Here is an 11,883-nt window from a genome sequence, read left to right on the forward strand (position 1 = left end):
AGGTCCAATCTGGTACAAGCCGGAGTCCCATACTTTCCACGTGTTTCTCAAACTCCTTCTATGCCAGTGGCTTAGTCAATGGGTCAGCCACATTATCCGCTGATGCTACCTTCTGAATCAGGACATCCCCTCTACCAACGATCTCCCGCAGTACATGGTACTTTCTCTCGATGTGCTTCGACTTCGAGTGAGCCCGAGGCTCTTTAGCTTGGGCGATCGCTCCATTGTTGTCACACAACAACGGGATGGGAGATGTGCTGGATGGAATCACTCCCAATTCATGTATGAACTTCTTCATCCACACGGCTTCCTTGGCAACTTCACTTGCGGCAATGTACTCGGCCTCGGTTGTGGAGTCTGCGGTGGACCCCTGTTTGCTGCTTTTCCAGCAAACAGCACATGATCCTATCGTGAAAACATACTTAGATGTAGACTTTCTATCATCTGGATCCGACTGGAAATCGGCATCGGTATACCCTAGAACTTGCAGTGAACTACCATCGAATACCTGATAAAACTCTTTTGTCCTTCGAAGGTATTTGAGTATGTTCTTCACAGCAGTCCAATGCTCCTACCCTAGGTTTGCCTGGAATCTGCTTACCACACTCACCGCCTGAGCAATGTCAGGGTGAGTGCACAGCATGGCATACATGATGCTCCCTACGGCTGAGGCATAGGGAACGTCTCTCATGCTCTCAATCTCCTCAGAAGTCTTGGGAGACATCTTCTTGGAGAGAGTGACTCCGTGCCTGAAAGGAGCGTTTCCTTTCTTGAAGTTCTCCATGCTGTACCTCTTGACAATTTTGTCAATATAAGCAGCCTGGGATAATCCAATTATTCTCTTCGATCTATCTCTATAGAGTCGAAGACCCAGTATGTATGAAACTTCTCCAAGATCTTTCATGGAGAACTGCTGTGATAGCCATACCTTGACCGAAGTCAACATTCCTACATCATTCCCAATGAGTAGGATATCGTCCACGTACAACACCAAAAAGGTGATCTAATCCCCACTGGACTTCCTGTAAACACAGGGCTCATCCGGATTCTGCTCAAAGTCAAACGTTTTGACTGCAGAATCAAAACGGATGTTCCAACTCCTAGAAGCCTGCTTAAGTCCATATATGGATCTATTAAGTTTACATACCATGTGTTCCTGACCAGCAGCAATGAAGCCTTGTGGCTACTGCATGTAGATATCTTCACTAAGATCTCCATTCAGGAACGCGGTTTTGACATCCATTTGCCAAATCTCATAGTCATGGTACGCTGCTACAGCTAGCAAGATCCTAATGGATTTAAGCATGGCCACGGGCGAAAAGGTTTCCTCATAGTCGATGCCTTCTTTCTGAGTATACCCTTTCACCACCAAGCGAGCTTTAAAGGTCTCAATCCTGCCATCGGGGCCCTTCTACCTCTTGTAGATCCATTTGCAACCAATTGCTTTTACCCTGGGGGGCGGATCCACTAGAGTCCAGACTCCATTGGTCACCATTGAGTCCATTTCAGCTCTCATGGCCTCCACCCACTTCTGGGAGTCTATGTCTAACATAGCTTCCGCGTAAGTCACGGGATCCTCTTCACTAGTCAAGGTTTCCACCAGGTAACTATCCTGGTCATAACCATATCGGACTGGTGGTCTGGATACCCGGGTAGTTCTTCTAGGTTGGTAATTACCTAGAATTTGTGGGACATCTCCCACTGCTCCTGAGCTCTCCTCATCATGAACTATTTCCTGACGATGGGTGTCCAGGAGGTAATTGGATTCTAAGAACTGGGCGTTTCGACTGCAGAACACTTTCTGCTCACTCGGGTCGTAGAATAGAAAACCCACCGAATCCTTTGGGTAGCCTATAAACAGGCAACGACTGGTTTTAGATTCCAACTTGTCCGCACTTGTTCTTTTAACGTGTGTAGGACAACCCCAAATCTTCAAGTGTCTTACACTTGGCTTCCTTCCGGTCCAAAGTTCATATGGAGTTTTAGGAACTGATTTGGTTGGAACCCGATTCAGCACGTAGATAGTAGTCTCTAATGCGTATCCCCAAAAGGATGTGGGTAATTGTGAGCATACAAGAAGTGACCAGACCATGTCCAACAAGGTCCTATTCCTCCTCTCTGAAACACCGTTGAGTTGAGGTGTAGCAGGAGGAGCTAATTGTGACACTATCCCATTGGCCTTTAAGTAGTCCCTGAATTTGTCAGAGAGATACTCGCCACCTCGATCTGATCGAAGGGCCTTAATTTCTCTCCCTAACTGTTTCTCGACTTCCTGTCTGAACTCTTTGAACTTTTCAAATGATTCAGACTTATGTCTCATTAGGTACACGTAACCATATCGTGAAAAATCATCTGTAAAGGTGATGAAGTACACGTGTTGATTCCGTGTCCTAACACTCAGGGGACCACATACATCAGTATGTATCAGGTCAAGTGTGCCTTTAGATCTTTCAGGCTTACCGTCAAATGGCCGCTTAGACATCTTACCTTGAAGGCAAGGTTCACAAGTGGGAAGATTTTCTACGGTTAGAAAATCCAAAGGACCATCCTTTACCAGCCTTGTGATTCGGTCAATACTGATATGGCCAAGTCGGTAATGCCAGAGGCATGTGGGACTTACTGTATCACGATTCCTTTTCTTGGGATTTTTGACCGACGTAGTTTCGGTTAAGTTAGTTTCCAGAGAAGGATGTAGAACATAGAGACCATTCTCTAGTTCCCCGCATGCGATGAATTTATTATTCCGTTTAACAGTAATCACATTAATAAAATAAATAGTATATCCATCAGCACACAGTTTTGAAACAGAAATTAAATTTCTTCTCAAGTTCTGCACATAAAGACAATCTTTAAGTACAAGTATTCCTTCTTTAAAAACTAATTCTACGGTTCCTATTGCTGCTGCTGCAACACTTGCAGTTGTTCCCAAGAATAGTGTCACTTCACCTTCACTCAACCTTCTGCTAACTTTGAACTCCTGCAGTGAGTTACACGCATGAGTTGAAGCCCCGGAGTCAACACACCAGGACACAGAAGTAACTAACATGTTAGTTTCTATGACACAAGTTTCGATGTTACCTTTCTTAGATTCCAGGTAGGTAGGACAATTCCTCTTCCAGTGGCCGGTCTGCTTGCAGAAGTGACAGACATCAGATGCCTTGTTCTTCTTCTGCTTCTTAGGATTGGCAGCCTTCTTCTGAGGCTTCTTTGCCTTTCTCTTTTTCTTGCCCCATTTGTTAGCTTCAGCAAGCATAACTATAGGCTCATCCTTCTTGAGTAGATCCTCAGCTCTCTGCAACATATTGCTGAGTTCCTGGACGCTGACATTCAGCTTATTCATATTGTAGTTCATTGTGAACGCATTGAAGGAAGAGGGCAAAGAATTGAGGATGGCATCCACTTGCGTGCCAAGATCTTGCCCGGACTCAAGAGCTTCAAGTTCGTTAATGTAACCCATCATCCGAAGACAATGGTCATGAACTTTCTGCCCTTTGGTCATCTGTGCGGTCATGAACAATTTCAGGACCTTCTATCGAGTAGAACGGTTCTGCTCTTCATACATTGTTCTTAGACTGTCCAATATGTCCTTGGCTAGTTCGATCTGATCAAACTGCCTCTGTATTGAGTTGTCTAATGAGGCAACGACAAAGCAGCGGGCTAGGGAGTTCTTTTCCTCCCACTCTTGGTAGTCCCTTCTACGGGCCTCAGAAGCCCTATCACCCGGACGTTCCGGGGCAGGATTTTTCACTACCTTGTCTAACTTTTCGGAAGTTAGGACCAGCATAAGATTTCTGTACAAGTCGGCATAGTTTGGTCGCTTTAGCTTGTTATCGTCTAGAAGCTTTGCAAATTGACCGTTTGCCATTTTCTGATAAAATAGCAAAATCATTAGTCCACAACCTTAGTTTGATTCATGTTACCTACATAGATATGGCTTTTAATCTATGTTCCATTCCCATTTGTTCATCTCTGAGATTTCCCTCCTTTCTCAGTGACGGAGACGACGAAATGTTTCTAGAAATGTGGGAAATCACATGGGGTGCGTGAGGCAAACTATTTCAGCTGCATAACCCCACCACCTTTCTGTGACGGATCATATCCACTGATCAAATGAGTTTCCCTTTGGCCTCTGTCAGACAAGGTTCAGAGCCGTTTTCAGGTAAACCTTTCTGTCCAGTGAGTGCTTACCCATCATATTCAGGTTACGCCAAGGTACCGTGAGAGAGTTCCCATTTTCTGGTGAAGCCCCTCCCACATTGGTCTATGACGCCCCTATCATCTTATGAAACACTCTAATAGATCCAACAGCAGATGGATAGCCCAATTTTATGGTGCGTTTCCTCATTACTGAAGGACCCATCATTGTGCTAATGATGGAAGGCCTTTAGAGAGTCCACCATATGGGTCTCCCTATCACATGCATTCATATTTGCTAGAGGGAACAAAAATGCCCTAGTTTTAATTTAGGTCAAACCAGAGTGGCTCCCACTGACTTTCATAAAGTCAGATTTCTGGTGGACCTTAATCGGGTAGGGGTTCCGTACGCATCCCTTTTCAGGGTTGTGGGGCCCACCAAGCAAAGAGGGGTCGTCCAATGACCTTGAAGGACACTATGGCAATGATGTGCATTTAGCCATGGTGTGCGCAAGAGCCACTAACGAGTCTTCATGGGCCAAGTACTTATGGCCCATGGTCGCAGCACATCAAACATCCAAACATCACATGTAAAGGAGGAATTGATCCAATCAATTAACTGCTGTAAAGCCCATTGAATAGCCCATTTAAAATCTAAGTCATTAACAATTAATGACTACTAGGTGTATGGGCTGAATCGCAGATAGCAGTTCGGCCCATACAGCTTATCTCACAGTAATGGGCCTTTCGCAGTTTTAACCCTTTAAAACTGGGCTTTACAGGTGGGCTGAATTAATCCTTGTAATTGAACATCAGATTTGGAACAGCAAGTGTGAGAAATACAGACTGAAAAACAGTCCCTATCGAACCCCAGATTCGGTCCAAACAGTTTTGGTCCAATCTAGTCCGAGAGGATCCAAAACTGATTTTCAATTCAAGAATTAATTCATGAAAGATCTAAAATTAATAATCTTGATTTCAAACAATCACAAATCAAACTATGGACTGTTCGCACCACCTGCAAAACAGAGGTTAATCACAAGGGTTGCAGTTTCACAAACTGCAAATCGCAGAAAACGATTTCTCCAACTGCAAACCTCCAGCACCGCCTTCTTCTTCCTTCTTCTTTAATCAAGAAAAATAACAGAAATCCTATTTCTATTAATTACATTCTTGATCAAATCCTATACATTCAGTCTAAAAATAAAAAAAAAATTATTTACAAACCGAATATAAATAAATAGAAAGAAAAAGGGTGCGCAGACTATCTGTGCCAAATCTGCACTGTGATCTCCAGGTTCGAAAAGTCCATTAAAACAAAATAAATAAAGAACAATTCTAAAAAATTTTGGATTTAATAAAATTAATTTCAGATCAATCGCCCTTAACAAGAAACAGTTTCTTGAAAAAGAAAACAATCTGCGCAAATCTTGAAAGAACACCTTCTATCCATCTGCGCAGGGTCAGATCTGATTTTCTTTTGGTTCAAGATTCGAACCTGTGGCTATGTTACCACTGAAAGAATGGTAGGATTCATCTAATGGATGCCATAAATGTTGCGGAATGGGTGGGCGAATTTCAAAAATTTCCTACCTTCTCCCAATTGGGAATCATATTCCCTAAATTTAGAATACAATATTCAAGGATCCTACTTGAACCATAATCAAACCAGATCTGTACCAAAAGATAAATGGGAGTAATATACCTGATCCGGAGAAGCAGTATCTCCCAAAGTTGGTGTTCACGCCCAAAGAATGCTCCAAGATCCGTTCCTACTGAAGATGACACAGCTGTGAATGGAACAGAACCAGTAGGGTGCGTCCTACACATTGGATCCTTCACAAGAATCCTCTGGAAGTACTAAACACTGAATCTTTTTCAGTCTTTCTTGCAAGACTGATGTCAAGAACAGATTTCTTGACTTTCTTTTCTGCAAAGATCTAATCTTGCAATGGTAGATGGTGGCGGCAGGAGGAGATCTCCAAAACGAAAAAGGCTGAACTGCTTTTTCTCTTTTTCTGGAGAGTATGAGATCTGATCTGAATTCGCAGGAACCTTTCTTGCGATTTTTCTTGGTTCGAAATCTCCTCCTTTCTTCTTGATTAAGAAACCTCCTTATTAGGAGTTATCCCAATCCAAATCAGTATTTGGATAGGGGATAATCTTAATCCTTTCTATAGATAGAGTTAGCTTACTCCTGATCTTATCAGGAGGTTACCAGATTCAAATCTAATTTGAATTTGGTCTCTAAGAGTGGATAAGGCTAAAGGCCCAATCCTTTTACTAACTTTAATCTCAAATTCGCCCCATGGATGGGTGATCATATCAGCCCACCTCGAAATGGGCTTTTGGCCCATTAAGTGTTCAGTGTCTAATTACTTTCCAATCTGCTGCCCAGTTGGGCTTCTTTGTATGGCGTGGGACCCAAGAATTGATCTACACACCAGCCACATGGGTTCGGCCCAGCCTCTAAAACAAGGCCCAGCCGAATTCACTGAAAAACTCAATGAACCCCTTGAGTCCATCATATGGACCCTATGGGCCCAACACTTACATTAAGTGGTCCCTGGGCCAAGCCATCTTATAAAAACCCAGGGACTGTGGGCAGGTGCAAGATTAGCCCATCAGGTATTATCCTCAATGGTCTTACACTTAACCTCTCAGCCCTTACTGATCAAGCATTGCCCGACAAGAAAGGACCTCTCCCTCGGCTGCAAGGAACAGTGCCGCACTCTCCTCTCACATGGATCCCGGGAATTAAAACCATTTGCAAACAATTTGAAACCGCACACATATGTATATAAATATATTAATTTTGCAAAACAAAATTCCAACGATTGAAATCAACTGCCGGCAGTTTGGTTTCCATCAGAGAGAGTGCATTCCCGATCATTACCCTTTGTCCGACAAAGTGGCTGATTCTGTCACTATGATCACCCACTCAGATGAATTCTCAAACTGCCCCAACATACCCAGGTTTTGATCCCCGCTAAGGATCTCACTGAATGGCATATCAAAGGCAGCCTGATCCAACACGTAGTGAAATGTTATAATCGAGTCTAGGGGTCAGGTGTAACTTTCCAGTTTTGCCCATCTATCTCCAAGGTCCAGGGCAATATTGGAAATCTGGTCTGGTTCAAGGATTCAAGTAATCCCATACTGCATGTGCCTCGGGTCTTACCCTGGTGGCTGAGACAGGCCATCCCAACACTTGGTGGCACATCAGCATCAGCCTTGGCAGGATAAATCTCCCCAGACTTATCCAACGGCTGTGAACATTTAAAACTAACATGAGTCTCTATAAATGTCCAGTTTTAGGGTTTTACACAGAATTAAACCAAACAACATGAATCAAACATGCACTTTATTTATTTCCACTAAATAACAAAAGTACATCAAATCAGATTGAAGCTAAGGGCATACAAAACTGTCTAACCGGTCAAAACCTGGGTATGTTGGGACAGTCCAAGAATTCATCTGAGTGGGTGATCATAGTGACAGGATCAGCCCCTTTGTCGAGCAAAGGTAATGATCGGGGATGCACTCTCTCTGATGGAAACCAAGATTGCCAGCAGCAGATTTCAATCGTTGATATTTGTTTTGCAAAATATATTTTATATATGGATAATATATATATATATATATATATTACTGTTTCAAAATGTTTGCAAAGGTTTAAATTCCTGGGATCCATGTGAGAAGAGAGTGCAGCACTGTTCCTTGCAGCTGAGGGAGAGGTCCTCTCTTGTCGGGCACTGTATGATCATTATGGGCTGAGAGGTTAAGTGTAAGACCATTGAGGGTAATACCTGATGGGCTAATCTTGCATCTGCCCTCAGTCCCTGGGTGTTACAAGGTGGATTGGCCCAAGGACCACTTAGTGTAAGTGTTGGGCCCATAGAGAGTCCATGTGATGGACTCAAGGGGTTCATTGTGCTTTCTTGTGAATTCGGCTAGGCCTTGTAACAAAGGCTGGACCGAACCCTTGTGGCTGATGTGTAGATCAATGCTTGGGTCCCATGCCATACAAGGAAGCCCAACTAGGCAATAATTTGGAAGGCTAAGTGAGCACATATATTTATTGGGCCTAAAGCCCATTTCGAACTGGGCTGATTTGATCAGTTAAATAAAGAGGTGAATCTGAGATTAGATTAGCAGATAAGATAGGGTCTTACTCTATCAACTCAGAGAGTCCAAATCTGAATACAGATTCAGATCTGGAAACCTCCTGATAAGACTAGAAGAGGGTTGATCTAATCTGCAGATAAGATAAGGGTTTATTCTTATCTCTTAAAGGGAATTCACATCCAAATATAATTTGGATCAGCAACTCCTAATGGGATTAGGAGCTGATCCCTTTAAGGTTATAAAAGGAGAAGAGGGCGGCATCTTTTAAAAGATCATCACATTCTCAAATCCAGAGAGAGAACATAGCACCTAGTGAGACTGCCAGTTCGATCTCCTCTTTCTAGTAGGAACGATCAAGATTGGATCTTGATATCAGCCTTCGAGAAATGGCTGATCTGAAGTTGTGCACACAGCCTCCAACGAATTTTTGTGAAGGGTTCGGTTCATTAGACAAACATTGTTGATTCTGCTCCATCCTACACTGCGCCATCTTCAGTGGGAGTAGTTTTTGGTTCCTTCCTTGGGCGTGAACACCTCCATTGGGAGATATTGTATCTCCGTATTAGGTATATCTCTCTTCTGTTTCTGTTTTCAGATCTGGTTTGATTTATGGTTCAAGATTGATTCTTAAAAATGCAGATTTTCTAAAACAGGGAATGTGATTCCCAGATGAGGGGAGAGGAAATTTTTGAAAATTTGCCCAACCTTCCTGTAGGGTTTGGCCATCCATATGATGGACCTCTAATCCCTTCAGTGGTATCAGAGCCAGGTTCAAGTCTTGAACCAAATTAATGCAGATCTGAACCTGCGAAATGGGCAGAAGGCGTTCTACCCGATTTGTGTAGATTAGGGTTTTTTCTGGAAAATTGTTTTCCAGATAGAGGGCGAATGGTCTGAAATTAAATTTTATAAATCTGAATTTTATTTAGAATTGTTCTTTATATTTTTCTTGATTTATAGGTTGTTCGTACAACTAGAGATCAAAATCTTGATTGGTGTAGTGAACCTCCGTTTTTGCAGTGAACCAGCCCCTGTTCGATTCTTGTTGAAGAATCCTGGTTCTTGCTGAAGAGTAATCCTATTGATCCTACTTCATCACACACTGTATCATTTTCAGTGGAAGTGGGTTTGGGTCTTCTCCTTGGACCTGAACACCTTCATCAGGAGTTACTACTACTTCGTATCAAGTATATCCCTCTCTTCCCTTTTGGTTCCAGATCTGGTATGGTTTTGGGTTCAAGATTGATCCTTGAAAATGCAGTTTTCTAAAATAGGGAATGCAATTCCCAGATGGGAGAGAGAAACTTTTGAAATTTCGCCCAACCTTCCTACAGGGTTTGGCCATTCCAATGATGGATCTCTCATCTCTTCATAGATAACATGTACTTATAGGTTGAGTTGAAAATTCAGCTCAATTGGTTCAACTACTTATTTGAAGTGCTCAAATAAGCTCTTTAAAGATGGTGAGTAGATAGCTCTTCCAATAATTGACTAATAGCTGATTTGGGTTCTCTAGATTTATAGACTTTTGTATGGACCCAGTTCTAGGGGCCAGTGCTAGGAAATTTTTATAAGGGGCAAAATCTGAAGTGGATTTGTTGTAGGGGGAATAAATAATGGATGGGCCCATAGAGGGACCAACCATTGGGGTGAGGAGTGGGAGGAGGAAATTTACATGAATATATATATATATATATATATATGAAAAGAAAGAAGTCTATAAATTTTCTCCTTTTCTGAATTTTTTACTTTTTTGATCCATAACATTTTTAAAACTACCAATTGTAAAATTATAAACTCTACTTTCCCAAAAAAATATCATCCTAAACAAACGCCCCTACAATCCCCAACTTTCTCCAAAGTTATTATCTCTAATTTAGTAGAGAGTTTCTCTCCTAAATTATCCCTAATTCTTATCTTCTCCCACACTTTTATCTACATCTATATAAAGAAAATTTGAATTAAAAAGTTTAAGAATCATTTAAATATTCTAAAGAACAATATAATAACTTTAATATATTTATTAAAAAGACAAAAATTAATTATAATTGATTTAATAATATTCATATTTTTAATAATTATATATTTTTACAAAATTCATCACCGAATTACATGCAAACAATATAAATTATTATTTTCTAGAATATTCAATCTAAATGTTATTTTAAAAATAAAATCTAACATTAAAAATTGAAATATTATTTAAATATTTCAATAACTAAATATTTTAAATAAAAAGGTTAAAATTAAAATTTTAAATCAATTAATAATATATTTTAAATGGTTATTGAATAATTTTCAATTATAATAAATAGATTAAGATTTTAATTATTTAGTTAAATAACTAAATAACTTTCAGAAAAAATAACGTTTATTAATAATAATTTTAAAAACTTAATCTATATTTATTATATTTTATTTAGAGTAAAATTAATATTTATTTTATTTTAGTAATTATTTATTGTTTTTTGTGATAAATATATTTTCAATAGTTATTGGAGTTTAAACTACTATTATTTATCTTTCTAAATTTAATTTATTTTGTATTTTCACTATAATTTTTTAATAATTATTAGAGATTTAACTATTGTTCACGGGTTGGTTTGGTTCAATTGTAGGCTGTTTGGCCAACCAAATCGACTTTGTTAGGTTGGGGAGTTGGTCCCTCGTGTTATACCATTTTGTGTCAATTTTGGGTTTGGTTGGTCAATTCAAAAAATTGAAACTTAAAAACTTGAATTTAAAAAATTACAATGGCATTATTAAAAAAATTTAAAAACTAAATTTATGATATAAAATATTTTAACCTAAGAAATATTGGATCAGGAATGGAAACGGGGCGAGGTGGGGATGGGGAAACTCTCCCCATCCTTGTCGCTACGAAAATCCCTATCCTTGCCCCCGTCCCCATCCCTGTTAATTGGGACAAAGTTATCCTCATCCTCATCTCCACGGGGATCCCCACTCCCCATAATTCTTTATAATGTCAACCATTATGTTTCTTCTTTTTATTTTATTTAAAAAATAAAAATAAAATAATTAAAATTTACAATCCTATTAGAAAAGATTCAAACATATTCAACCATATTTTTAAAAGTATTAACATATATACATATATAAATGTATGCATATATATACATATATATTAGTAGAGATCCCATGGAGCATAGATTGGAGTCCCTACGGGATTGGGAGTGCTCTCCTTGTCCGTGCACTGTCCTTGCCAACGGGGATGAAAATTCCCCATCTCCATCCCCACAAGGTGAAAATCATCTCCATCCTACCCCATTCAGGAAGGGATTGGGGAAGGGAATGACGAAAATTGCCATCCCTAAGTTTGAGAAACAACCCTATTTAAAATTAATTATTGTTATTTTTGTATTGCAAAAAATTATGAAAAATAGTATATAAAATTTAAATTATTAATTATTATATACGTGCACCGCACGGATCCCGCTAGTACCATATTACAATGGGGATTTCTTGACCATAGGGGGGGGGGCATTGCTCCCCTTGGACCCCTGGCTCTTTCTCTACCCACTTCATAGACAATCATTATATGATTCAAACTTATAATCTAAATATAAACTTTGTAAATATTGCCTTTTACATTACTAATTA

Source organism: Nelumbo lutea, chromosome 7 (genome assembly GCF_056320005.1).
Source record: "Nelumbo lutea isolate HS-2025 chromosome 7, American lotus-T2T, whole genome shotgun sequence".
NCBI classification, from domain to species: Eukaryota; Viridiplantae; Streptophyta; class Magnoliopsida; order Proteales; family Nelumbonaceae; genus Nelumbo; species Nelumbo lutea.